Below are 11,341 nucleotides of genomic sequence, written 5' to 3' on the forward strand. Positions count from 1 at the left end.
CCCCCCCCCCCCCCCCCAATGTCTTTTTCTTATTGACTTGGATATATTAGTACATTTAAGTAACCATCAGTTAAAGCTAGAGGTGGTGACCACGTGCAGGGTTGTTTGAATGAGAGGTACCAAAGTGGTGGGACCAGTACAAGGAGAAAGACAATGGCTGCCTGCCGTGCTGGTTTATGATCTATCAGATAGGGAAGTACCAAAAATAATCCCATCATGTTTCCTCTTCCAACACTCAGTGAGACAAGATAATCTACACCTTGTTTAAGAAAAACCACATTAAGATAAGGTAATAGCACATCTTGGAGAATATCTGTGATATCATGTTGCCTCTATGGCATATAAAGATCTTGTAAAAATACTTAATTTCAGTGTCAATCTTTACATCTTCAAAGAACTGGGGAAACATTAAATCTCATAACTCAACTGGGAACGGGAAGGGTATAGATTATTCTTATAATCTCTTGCTTTTATAGTGAAAATATTAAAGCAGGCTGCAACCCTTCTTGCTCAGGAGTGTAATATGTCATTTCATATCTTTTCCTGCTGGAATCGATATAGGACTGTTTGCAGAATAAGGAGCTATGCAGCATGAATCCAGGTGGTGTAACTTGGTACTGCTTATTGCCTTGCCAAGGGCACAAAGGGAATCAATGTCAGAGCCAAAATGGGAATTCAGATGTTCCAGGTGATAGTTTCAGAAGTATTGACGTGGTATGTTTATTTTGCCCTTCCAGAGGTTTCATATAAGACAATTCAGACAGAAATTAAGGTGATATCTTTGGGTCTCATTCTATGCACTTTGCCTGCTCCTGGCTGAAACCCTCAGCTCTGTACCTTGTCCTATTTAAAGCTAAGTGTTTGTACTGAGGTTCAAATGCTATCTACAGAGTCGATAGAGTATGTAATTCTTGCCAGCGCTGGCTGCTCTGTTACTGCGTTGCCGTGCAACTGTCAGCAACAGCTCGGAGGGGCAGTCCTTCCTAATTTCAGTGGTTAGTGATATCAAAGATCAGAATATTAGTATGAAATCAGGACACCAAGAAGGGGTCCCTCCGATGCTAACTTCTCTGGAGTTCTCCTAGCAGACGCACACACGCGTTTGTTGCGTGGATTCACCTACACCATCAGCAGTTTCTTCTGGACTAAATTTCAGATCCACGTTGTGGGGAAGTGGCTGCTTATGGCATAATTCCCCTGAAATTAGGACGTTAATTCTGGTGATGAAGCCCAGGCTGCTCACTGACAACACTGTGCAAAGCATCTGTGCAAGCTGAGGATTCTGCCTGCAGCATTTTGGTGATAGGAACAAATGTACCTCAGCAGAAATGACGCTTGGGACAACAGGAATCTGTCAGAACCTCGTAATGTAGCTGGTTTTGATGCAGACATCATGTTTTGCCTCAGAAAGTGAAGTTTTTTATCAGTTCATAGGCAGCCTGCTCTAGCTTTACGAACTTACTGGAAAATTCAGAAAGTTATTCAGACATGAGCAATATTGATACTGCACTCCAGGCAATAATTGGGCTCTGTAACAACTTGTTCTTTTATATTATATTGAAACAGTGAACCACCCTATGTGATAGATTTTAGAGTTATTTCTTGATTTGTTTTTTCTCCTAGTATTTTATCAATACTTTTAGCATGTCTTTTTTGTCAAAGTATGGAATAGATCCTCATCTTTCATTTCTTTCTGAGAGTCTCTGATTTAAAATAGAAATAATGCATGATGTGCAGAGAGATATTTTTGATAAATCCTATTACTATTCAAAAAACCTGGTTATCTGCTGCCAGCACAGAACATGTATTAAAAAGAGGTGGAGAGGATTTATAGTAAACCAGTATAAGAAGTCTTTCTTATAACATCCAATTAGAAGCCTTTGTTATAACATCAAATTATGTTTACATTATAATTTAGTTTAGATATCTTCCTGATAAAAGGGGTTGACTGTAACTGTCTTGTCAGTGAGGAAATGGCTTCACTGAATGTTACACAAAGCACAAAGAGATCTGAGCTCTTTTTAAACTCTCTTCTTGGTGTAGACACCTGTACTACTATAGTCGGATTGCTTCTATAGTAATTCAAATATCTATCTCTACAGTATACAAATTATTCTGTAATGTCCCTGAGTTATAGACTGCATGCATGGACATCCCATACCAGATGTATTTCCTATATTGTAATAGTTCTGCCATCTGGTCACAAAGATTATTGTGTAGATTTTGATATTTTCCCCCAAATAATGACTAAAATTGTACTGCGAGTCAGGAAATTAATACCAGATAAGTTTCATCAAAATATTTGAGAGTTTTTGCTATTAGCGTCAGTGGAGCTGGGATTCCATCCATTTGCCTTTTTAGTAAAGATACCCTTGGATAAACTGCAAGGGCAAGCACGGGCACGTCCCATGGGAGTGCTGATCAAATCATGCTGCTCAGAAGGAAGAGGATAAATCTTCTTAGTTCCCTTAGAAAATACACATCTCACCTTGCTTCCAGAAGTCTAGTGGAAAGGCCTTTGGCCTCAAGTTACAAACGGATACTAAAAAGCTGAGAAGTCCCCTTAAGTCTTACCCTGGTCCAGCCACACAGACCCTCCTCATTATTAAAATCCCTCCCTTGAAGTGATTGTGAGGATTAATAGAACAGGCTTTTCAAATAAGTTTAATTTCTTTCTCAGGTAAAATGATATCAAGTATCGAATTACAGTCAATGTTGAATACTTTATTCAGTGTTCCAGCTACTCTAGCTACATGTTTGAGTATCAGCTTTCATTCTAAAGTAAAGTTTGTGTTTTGCATGGTTTTCACCTTTTTCTTTGCAAGCATCACCCAATGGCTCTTTTAAATGGCAATGCCAAAGCATGAAACACTTCTCCTGTAGGAAAGCCCTTGTAGGGCTCTTAAGACTTCCAGAACCCTTTCTGGTGGGGTTTCAGCAGCTCTGTACATTTTCTGGTGCTTAACTCACTTTTGAGATCTGAACAGATAACACTGAGTAACATAAAAGGAGAGAGAGAAAGAGTCTGGCGAGATTCTTCAAAGCACAGCCCTAAACAAAAGAAATATGGGGTCCTCGTCCTGTCCGCTTCACATTCCTGGTGTAATGATTTCAGTTCCTTCTGGTTTCCTTATCTCAGAAAAGAGATAGCATTGCTTGCTTACTGCACACAAAGGCTACGGGAATTAATTGATTTAGACGTACAGGCTGCTTTTGAAAGCCTGGAACATTATTAATATGTACCACTACCTGCCAAAGACATGACCAGCTAACCACAGCACCCTCTGTGACAGTGTTTTACGGAATCATTGCGATTACTTCCAGCCTGCAAGGATTAAGGAGGCCAAACAGAGCTTTCTATTCAGCAAATTCATTTCCCACTTTATCCCTAAACTGTATCCCTCTTGTTGCTTTTGCTCATCAGCATTCAGTTTCTAGCCTGGATGCCTGTGGGATCTGCCTGGCTGGCTGGCCCAGGATGAGACTTCAAGGGGCTTCCCAGGTTTTTAGTATTTGTTTCTAACTTACTTGGGGCCAAAGACCTTTCCGCTAGCTGTATTGTCAGAGCAGGAATTCACACTGCTGTTTTTAATGGCTGTAGAGCAGTTGTATTTCCCTGGGGCTCCTGGAGCCATTTATCCATCTTAGGCTTCCGTCCACAAAACACTATTCAAGCACCTCTTTCGAAATGGCAGCTGGCTGTGGCAGGCGCCGATTCTCTGTGCTTTAGTCGTGACTGTTGCTTCACACTTGTAAGTAGCACTGTACTGAGGGGTTTTTTTCCTAATTGCTTCCAGCTCAACCCTGCACAGCAAGAAAATATTTCTGTGTCTTGTTGATCTTCTGGATTGTGCAGATACTGTGCCATTGGCTTTAGTACCATATTTTCTGTGCCTTCAAGCTATTTTAGTATTTTTTGCTCCTCTCTTCCCTTCTGCTTCAAAGCTCTGCAGTTATGCTTTGTTGGACAAGTCACATTCCAGGAAGAGTTAAAGTAAGAAATAAGTTGCTGGCAAAGATGTGTATCTTTTATATAAAGTAAGTGTAGCAAGCCAGCATGCTGTTTTAGCTTTCGCATGTACATTTACTGCTAGCAGTAGTTAATAAAATAGTTTGGGATGTTTATGTGATTGAATAGAAACATTCTGTAGGAAAAAACAGTTTAATCAATGTTCTGAATGGTAAAAAAAATGGTTTTGTTTTGGGAGCATTTTTGCTGTATTTTCTCTTAATGTTAACATTTTGATTCTGGATTGTATGCACATTTTATCGATTATTGTGTGTATGTGTTTGATGAGAATTTGAACAAACTAAGTGCTTTGATAAGCTTGTGCTACTGTTCCATGAATGCATTTTTCATCTTTTACATTATTTTGGTTGGGGAAAAAAAACCCATAAATTGTCATTCTTCAGTCTGAAGGTACAGTGGGAGAAGGCACCATGGTGCTATTTCTCAAGGACTAGAAGATGTAGTCTACCAGCATGTCCTTGCACACAGCATTTGAAGAGTATTTTAGATTTACTGCATTCCACTGAAATTTCTAGAAAAGTCCTGCCCTTTTTTTCCTTAACCAAGACTTTACAATTTCAAAACCCCATAATGCTCTAGAAAGGTATATCAAAATAAAAAATGTGAAGATATTTTATTTAATAGTAAAGTGGCTTGGGGATAGACTGATGTACCTTGGCCATCACTAGTCTAGTGCTCCTATACTCTATGACATTTAAGCTCCAATAATTGATAGTTTTTTCCCCGTAGTTGAAACTGAGAGGTGTTTCAGGGTTTCAGTTATACTCTATTTTGTAGATCACAGATTTATATTTTTAGCTGAAGCTCTTTATTTTCACTTGGTAAAGGCTGGACAATGGCTTTTAAAATTATGAAACTCAGTCTGGGATTTTCTGGGGAAAATATTTCCATATTTTATATTGTATATTAAAACTCATCCAAAAATCAGGAAGAACAGGAAGCAGGAAACAATGTTCCAGCAAATTGGTTTTGTAATGGCCAGCACACCTTTTGGTATGTGAGGGGAAGTGAAATGTGACAAACTTCAGTTTTGCTGTATCTGCCAAAGGGTTTAGTCTAACCCCATATACAAATATGGGTGAGTTTAATCAGAGCTGAACTTTTGTAATGTGTTAACTCAGCAGACATACTTCTATTCATGATTACTCCTCTGTCATTCTAAACATGAACTGCCTCAGTTTAAATTTCCACACATAAAAATCAATTATCTTCAATTTTATCTGCAATTTCACATAACAATTCAATCCTTTTCAGAGGAATTTCAGGGATTTCATTGAAAATCAAATTATCTGGATGGATTTTTGAATGGAGAGGAAGGGACGGAAGTGTGATCTTTTGATTCTTCACAGAGCTGTAGGAAAAACTCAGACATTTTGCAATCAAAATATTATGTTGAAATATTGCAGACAGTGTTACGCTATTTTGGTGAGACCTTTATTAAAGTGTACAGTGGCTTTTAAACTCTACTTAGGTGTTTAACTGGATTTCAATATATTAATTCACATGGAGCTTTTAATGAAATCTTAGAGATGTTATTATTTTGTCATGTTTAGGAATTTTTAATTAAAGATTTCTTCATATTTTTTAACATTGTTAACACAGGTCTCATTCTGTGAATAACAGAGATAAGGAAAAGCTAGAATCATTATACTGATTGCTTACATTTTGTTGCAAGTAAATGCTCTTATTTCAGTTCTTAGTGCTTAGCAAGAACTAGTTAAGTCTGATACACATGTGCATTCAGGGGTTTTTTTGGGTGTTACTATATTAAAACAGAGCGTGTAGCCTTTGAATCCTTTTGAAAATGAGAACACAATTTTTTTTAGACATTTTGACTAAGATTTCAGGATCTGACAATTGTTTGTAACTATCACATATTTTATAATAATAAATTAAATGTAGCAGCTTTCACTTGGGAGTTTAGAAATCCTTCATGAATTCCTAGTTCTATTCACACTGTTTGATGGAAGTCATTATTGTCTCTGTTTTAACACGGGGACTGTGAGTGGCAGAACAAAATCTGGTGGTAGATGCTGCTTCCGCACGCTTTCTGTTGCCCCTAAATATTCCTTCTCCTCCAGTCAGTTTCTGAACAGAAAGAGTTTTCAGTTCAGAAAATGAAAGCGTTTTACACACAGAGGTGAATGACTAAGACTATGACCACTTTAGAAGGCAGCAGGAGGCCACTTGAGCAGCTGGTTTTGTTGCCACTGCAGTCGGTGTGACTAAAATTTAGGTGCTGAGGAGCTGGAGCCCAGGCTCCATGCCCAGGCTGTTGGTGGCTGAGTGCTTACGGCTGCTCTGCGCCTGCTCTTCGGGAGCGGCCAGTGCTGGCCGTCCAGTGGGACTGCTCGTGTGCGAGGGCTTGCGGGGCTCAGCCTGTAAATTGCAGGCACCTCTTTCTGCGCTTTTCTTCCCGTCTTGGTTTTGTGGGCTGAATGGAGGTCAGGTATTCTTAAACTGATAAAGGGGCTCTTGAGAGAGAATTTACTTGACCATCCATATGATGAATGGCTGGAGAGAAATCAAGAGAAGCCGAGCTTCAGCTTGGCATCCAGTAAAAACACAAATGTATGCTTTGTGCCAGACATCTGTGCTTGTTCCAAGGAAAGCCCTAGGAAAGAGGCTCTGGCCTTTCTCCACCTGGAAGCATGAGAGTTCAGTTTGCTTTTTACTTAGTGAGTACTGTATTATGTCCCAGGATACTGGAAGCTCTTAAAAGTGAAGCACTGTATTTCCATTCAGACCCTGAGCTTTACTGATCACCAGGTGCACTGTGTAGTTTCCAAACCACTATCCTAAAGTGAGCCCTGGCCAGTGTTTCTTCTAGCATTTCTTGTCTTCTGGCTGGAAATAGAGAGGGTATGCCCTCATGGCACTGCCTTTCGGAACATTTACAGAGACATGCAATTATATTGCTCTCCAGGAATCTCTAATGTTCTCAGTATATGCAATTAAACGTTCTCAATGAATTCTGCAATTCCTGTAAAAATCTACAGCCCTTTGATGCGATACATGTCATGTTCCATGTTCATTGGAATATGGGTGAATATTTGCTTCCAGTCCCTTTGCACTTTGTTGTTCTCTTAATGATGAACATCACCTGCCTCTTTGTATATAAAGAAGACCTCTGGGTTTGTTGCTTTGTTTATTTCCTTGCTTGTTTTACGGTTAAAAAAACCCCCAGATCTTGCCTATTCTGAAAGACTTTTTGATTGAGTGAGAACACAGTAAAATTCACATCAAAGATCATAGGGTGTTCACTTTAAAGTATAGTTTGGTTTGTTTTTGCCAGCCTTTTATAAAGAAATAGAAGAAAAAATGTCTTTGATAAAGCATTCCTTTCTTCAGTTATCTCTTATAGGAATTCCCAGTTCACATCTCTTTATCATCCAAATGATTCTTCTACTAGAATGTTTCAAGCTCATGTTTTGTCTTTGTTAAATCACATTTTATTTCCCATTGATATGAATGGAACCTTGAGACTTGGCTCACGTTTTGGCAGCCTGAGATGTTACAATGCCTCTGGACAAATCAGGACAATACTCTCATGATTTATTTAACCATGTTTAGGGCATCTATAACAGTTTGTTTCATCTTGAACATATAGAACCTAAAGTAAAGATGTGCTTATATTAATCAGGTTGCTAAAAAAGAATCAAGATTATAATCAAATGATAACTGCCCTCTGGAAAAAAAGAGTCAGCCTGGTATATGAAAAAAATGGTGGGGCAGAGGCAGGAGGCTACAAAGCAGATAATATTCCTAGTGGGTTTTTTGCATATGGCACTTCAGTAGATTCTGTTTAGCTTTAAAGAAAGTGATAAATTTCAAAAGTAAAGATGTTCCCCAGATTCCAGCTGGGCTCTTGTGACCCCCCCAAAGACTTCTAAACCAGGTTCTGGTTGAAGAAAAGACAGTTTAGCAACAGAAGCAAGCAGAGCTGTAGCTTGGTGTAGTTTGAATGTATCCTGTATAAAACTATCAGGCTATTTCCCCAAACATCTTATTAAAGTGAAAAGTGGAATTTTAGATTTCAGAAATAATTACATTCGCCCAGATTCTGCTGTCTCACAAGAAATCAATAGCTATGCTACAGTCATGGGACTGCCCACTGCATAAACACATGCATTTGTTTTCTGAAATTCAAGATTAACATAGAAGGTGGAGGGTGAGATGGAAGGTGTCAGTGAATAATGGTACCGCACTAGAGTTTCCTAAATTCGTAACATATTTTGATGGACATTTTAAGTGTTAATTTGATGGGTAGTTAGATGTGTAAGTTCAGATGAGCTTGTAATACCAAAGAAAACTCATGCCCTGTACACAGTATGGAATTACCCATCTGCCACTGGGTAGCCGCTGCTGTCTTTAGTATGAAAGCCATAAGTTTGATGGAGACAGCTGAAGGCCAGTTTGAGTCCAGGATGGCATAACCTTGCTCGTTGGCATTTGTCGACTTCTGTCAGCTGTCTCTGTAGCATTGACATAAATATGGCTATGTCAAGCTATAAACATAGCTCTGTACCAATATAGATTAGTTCACTTATTTTAGCTCTGAGAATGGCTGGGCCCTGATAGCTGTAACAGACTAGTTCCTGGCATAGTCTTTTAAACACATTTTACAGCAATTTGGATATATTGTCTATTTAAAGGCACTTTTGGTCTGATACAATTTTAAGACAGGTTAGAAGCCACTAGTTAGCTAACTTTAAAAGGAAAAAACAATAGTAAACCAAAACCAAACAACGCACCTCCTAAAATTCCAGGTGTGAATGACTCACTTCCAGAATGTCCAGGCCAAATTCTTCAAATCTTCTGAATCTGTACTCCAGGTATATACATGGACATCCAGACAGCATGTACACGAAGTTACATGTTGAGCTACTGGTGCAATGGGCATGTATACCCCCAGGTAAAACAGTGGCCAAGATTTCTCTTCAGTTACCTTAGTGTAAACATGGAATAGCTCTCTACCATCTTCAGTACCAAATCTAAAGTAGTGAAAAACAGATGGACACAGTTTTAGAGCTGCATTTGAATCAGAATGCTACCATTTTGAGTGTAAAAGCATTTTTTTTTTTGAATGAAAACTGATATTTCTTAGAAAAAAATAAGGTTTTATTTTAAACAAAATTATTATTAGAAATAATTATGTCAGAAATATTACCTTTGCCTGCTTAGAGGCAAGTATATATATTTTATTAATATGTTTAAATTATGTCAGAAAGCATATTTTTGTAATGATTATTAGGGGTTACATGACAGTAGTTATTTCATTATTCATATTCAATATTAACAATTTATTAAACTATAATAAAAGTACTCAGCCTCATCCATTGCAGGCTGAAAGTTAGAACAGTGAAATGTTATCCTTGAAACCTATTAAAGGTGCAGAGCTAGGAGAATGTAAAAAAAAAAAGAGGAGAAAGTTAGGATGGTATTTCTGAGAGTCTAATGATGATAAAAGAAGACTATTCATTAGACAGTATTTTTATTTTAACTTCCTTCTCTTTCATTAAAGGTGGTAGCTGGTCTTTATACTATGCCTGAGTCTGTGCTAAAATACAATGTGGAGAGGTGAAAAGAGTACTCTAGATATGCTACTGGGTGAGACTTGGGTCTACCTTTTGTCTTGCCCTTGCCAGTAGCCAGCTTGGTGACATCATGTATTTACACCTGGGCTGAGCTCAGGCTTTGGCTAATTTGTCTGTTTTGACTGTAAACTCTTCAGAGCAGGATCCTCTGCTGGCTTGAAACAAGAGCAGCTGGGCTATGTGCTTGGTAACTGCAGATCTTGTTTCTTGAATACTTCTACAATGCAAATAAAAACATAATAACACATTAGTAAGTATAAAAATTACATACTCAGAAAAACCCAAATCCCAGCAACACCACCTCATCTCGAGCTGCTGTCTTCCTGCTCTCTAGTACAGTCTGTAATTGCCATCCCAGCCCAACATCAATGGCATCCTTCTGCAGTGAAGTCTGCAGTCTTCAGGCGACTGCTTCTCAGCTAAAGTTGGGTTTTCTTGGGCTCTGAGCACGTGGAGCAGGGGCAGAAGGAGGGAGGGATGAGTTCTTTGGAAATTGAGTCCTGCACTGTGCCTTGTAGGCTTGGTAAAAGCAAGGTTTGTTGAACTATGCAAAGACCTAAATCTGCTAGTCAGGGTCTGTTGTTGGAAGTGTCATTTTAGCTCCCTCACTACTCAAATTAAGAGATGATCACAGGGGGCGTTGTGGTCTCTGCAGAGGCCAGACTGAGTGCATGTATATGAGCTGGAGAGCAATTCATCTTTCCATGATATTGTCAAAACAAAAATGTTGACTCCATTTTTCTTTTAATGTGGATAATGGTGCCTAACTTTTCTGTAGCAATTTGGAGAGGGCAGGGGGGGGTGGAGATCTCAGTCCTTCACAAAGGAATTTGTTAGCTTTACCTTAATTTTGCAGATGGTGACGACAGCATGCAGACAGGAAGTGATACACCTTAATGTTTACATTAGAATGGGGAAAATAGAGAATAAATCAACTGGGTCCCAGCCCATTGCACTGTCCTTTAGATGAGAAAATAGACATGACTTGAGGGTCAGTCTTATGTCTAAAACACAGTGCATTGCTTTGAAAAAAATGAGTTATTTGTCATGCTGAAAATTTCCAAAGCTGGCTCTTTAGAGACTAAAAATCTGCCATATTATAAAGCCACTTTTATGGCAAGTAGGTTCCAAAATTTAGGGATTACTTTTGCCTTCTTTTTTTTTTTTTAATTTTATTAGGAACTTACAGACTGAAACGAACTGATATTTATTCCTGGAAGTAATATTCAAATCACATCACGGGGGTATAGACCAGGGCAGGGAGAAGCCAGGAAGGCTAGCAGTGCTCAGGATCAAAACTCAGTTGTGCATGTGCTTGGGATCTTGCTATGACCTGTGGTACATCTGCTCCTCAGAAGGAAAAGGGAGGATAAACACCTCTGCCATTTCTGAAGTACTGTGGCTAGAAAAATTTGATACATTTCATTTCCATCTCTATTAAGCTCTGTTGACAAAACAGACTATTGGCCACTTTTGTAGAGGATTAGTAATTAACTAGGTAGCCTAATTATCAGAACTACTTTGGCCTCCCAGGAGAAAACGATTAGAAATCCATTTCCACATATTATTTAAAATAAAAATACTGCACAAAGGCAGATATTATTGGTTTGGCCAATGGTTTGCAAATAAATCATAGGATACAATGCATTGCTGTTTGAAGTTGCATTTGGTGGCTTTTAATAAGATCCCACTGTTTATGGATCAGATGGAGCAT

The sequence above is a fragment of the Athene cunicularia genome, assembly GCF_003259725.1.
Source record: "Athene cunicularia isolate RWA chromosome 1 unlocalized genomic scaffold, athCun1 chr1_part1, whole genome shotgun sequence".
NCBI lineage: Eukaryota > Metazoa > Chordata > Aves > Strigiformes > Strigidae > Athene > Athene cunicularia.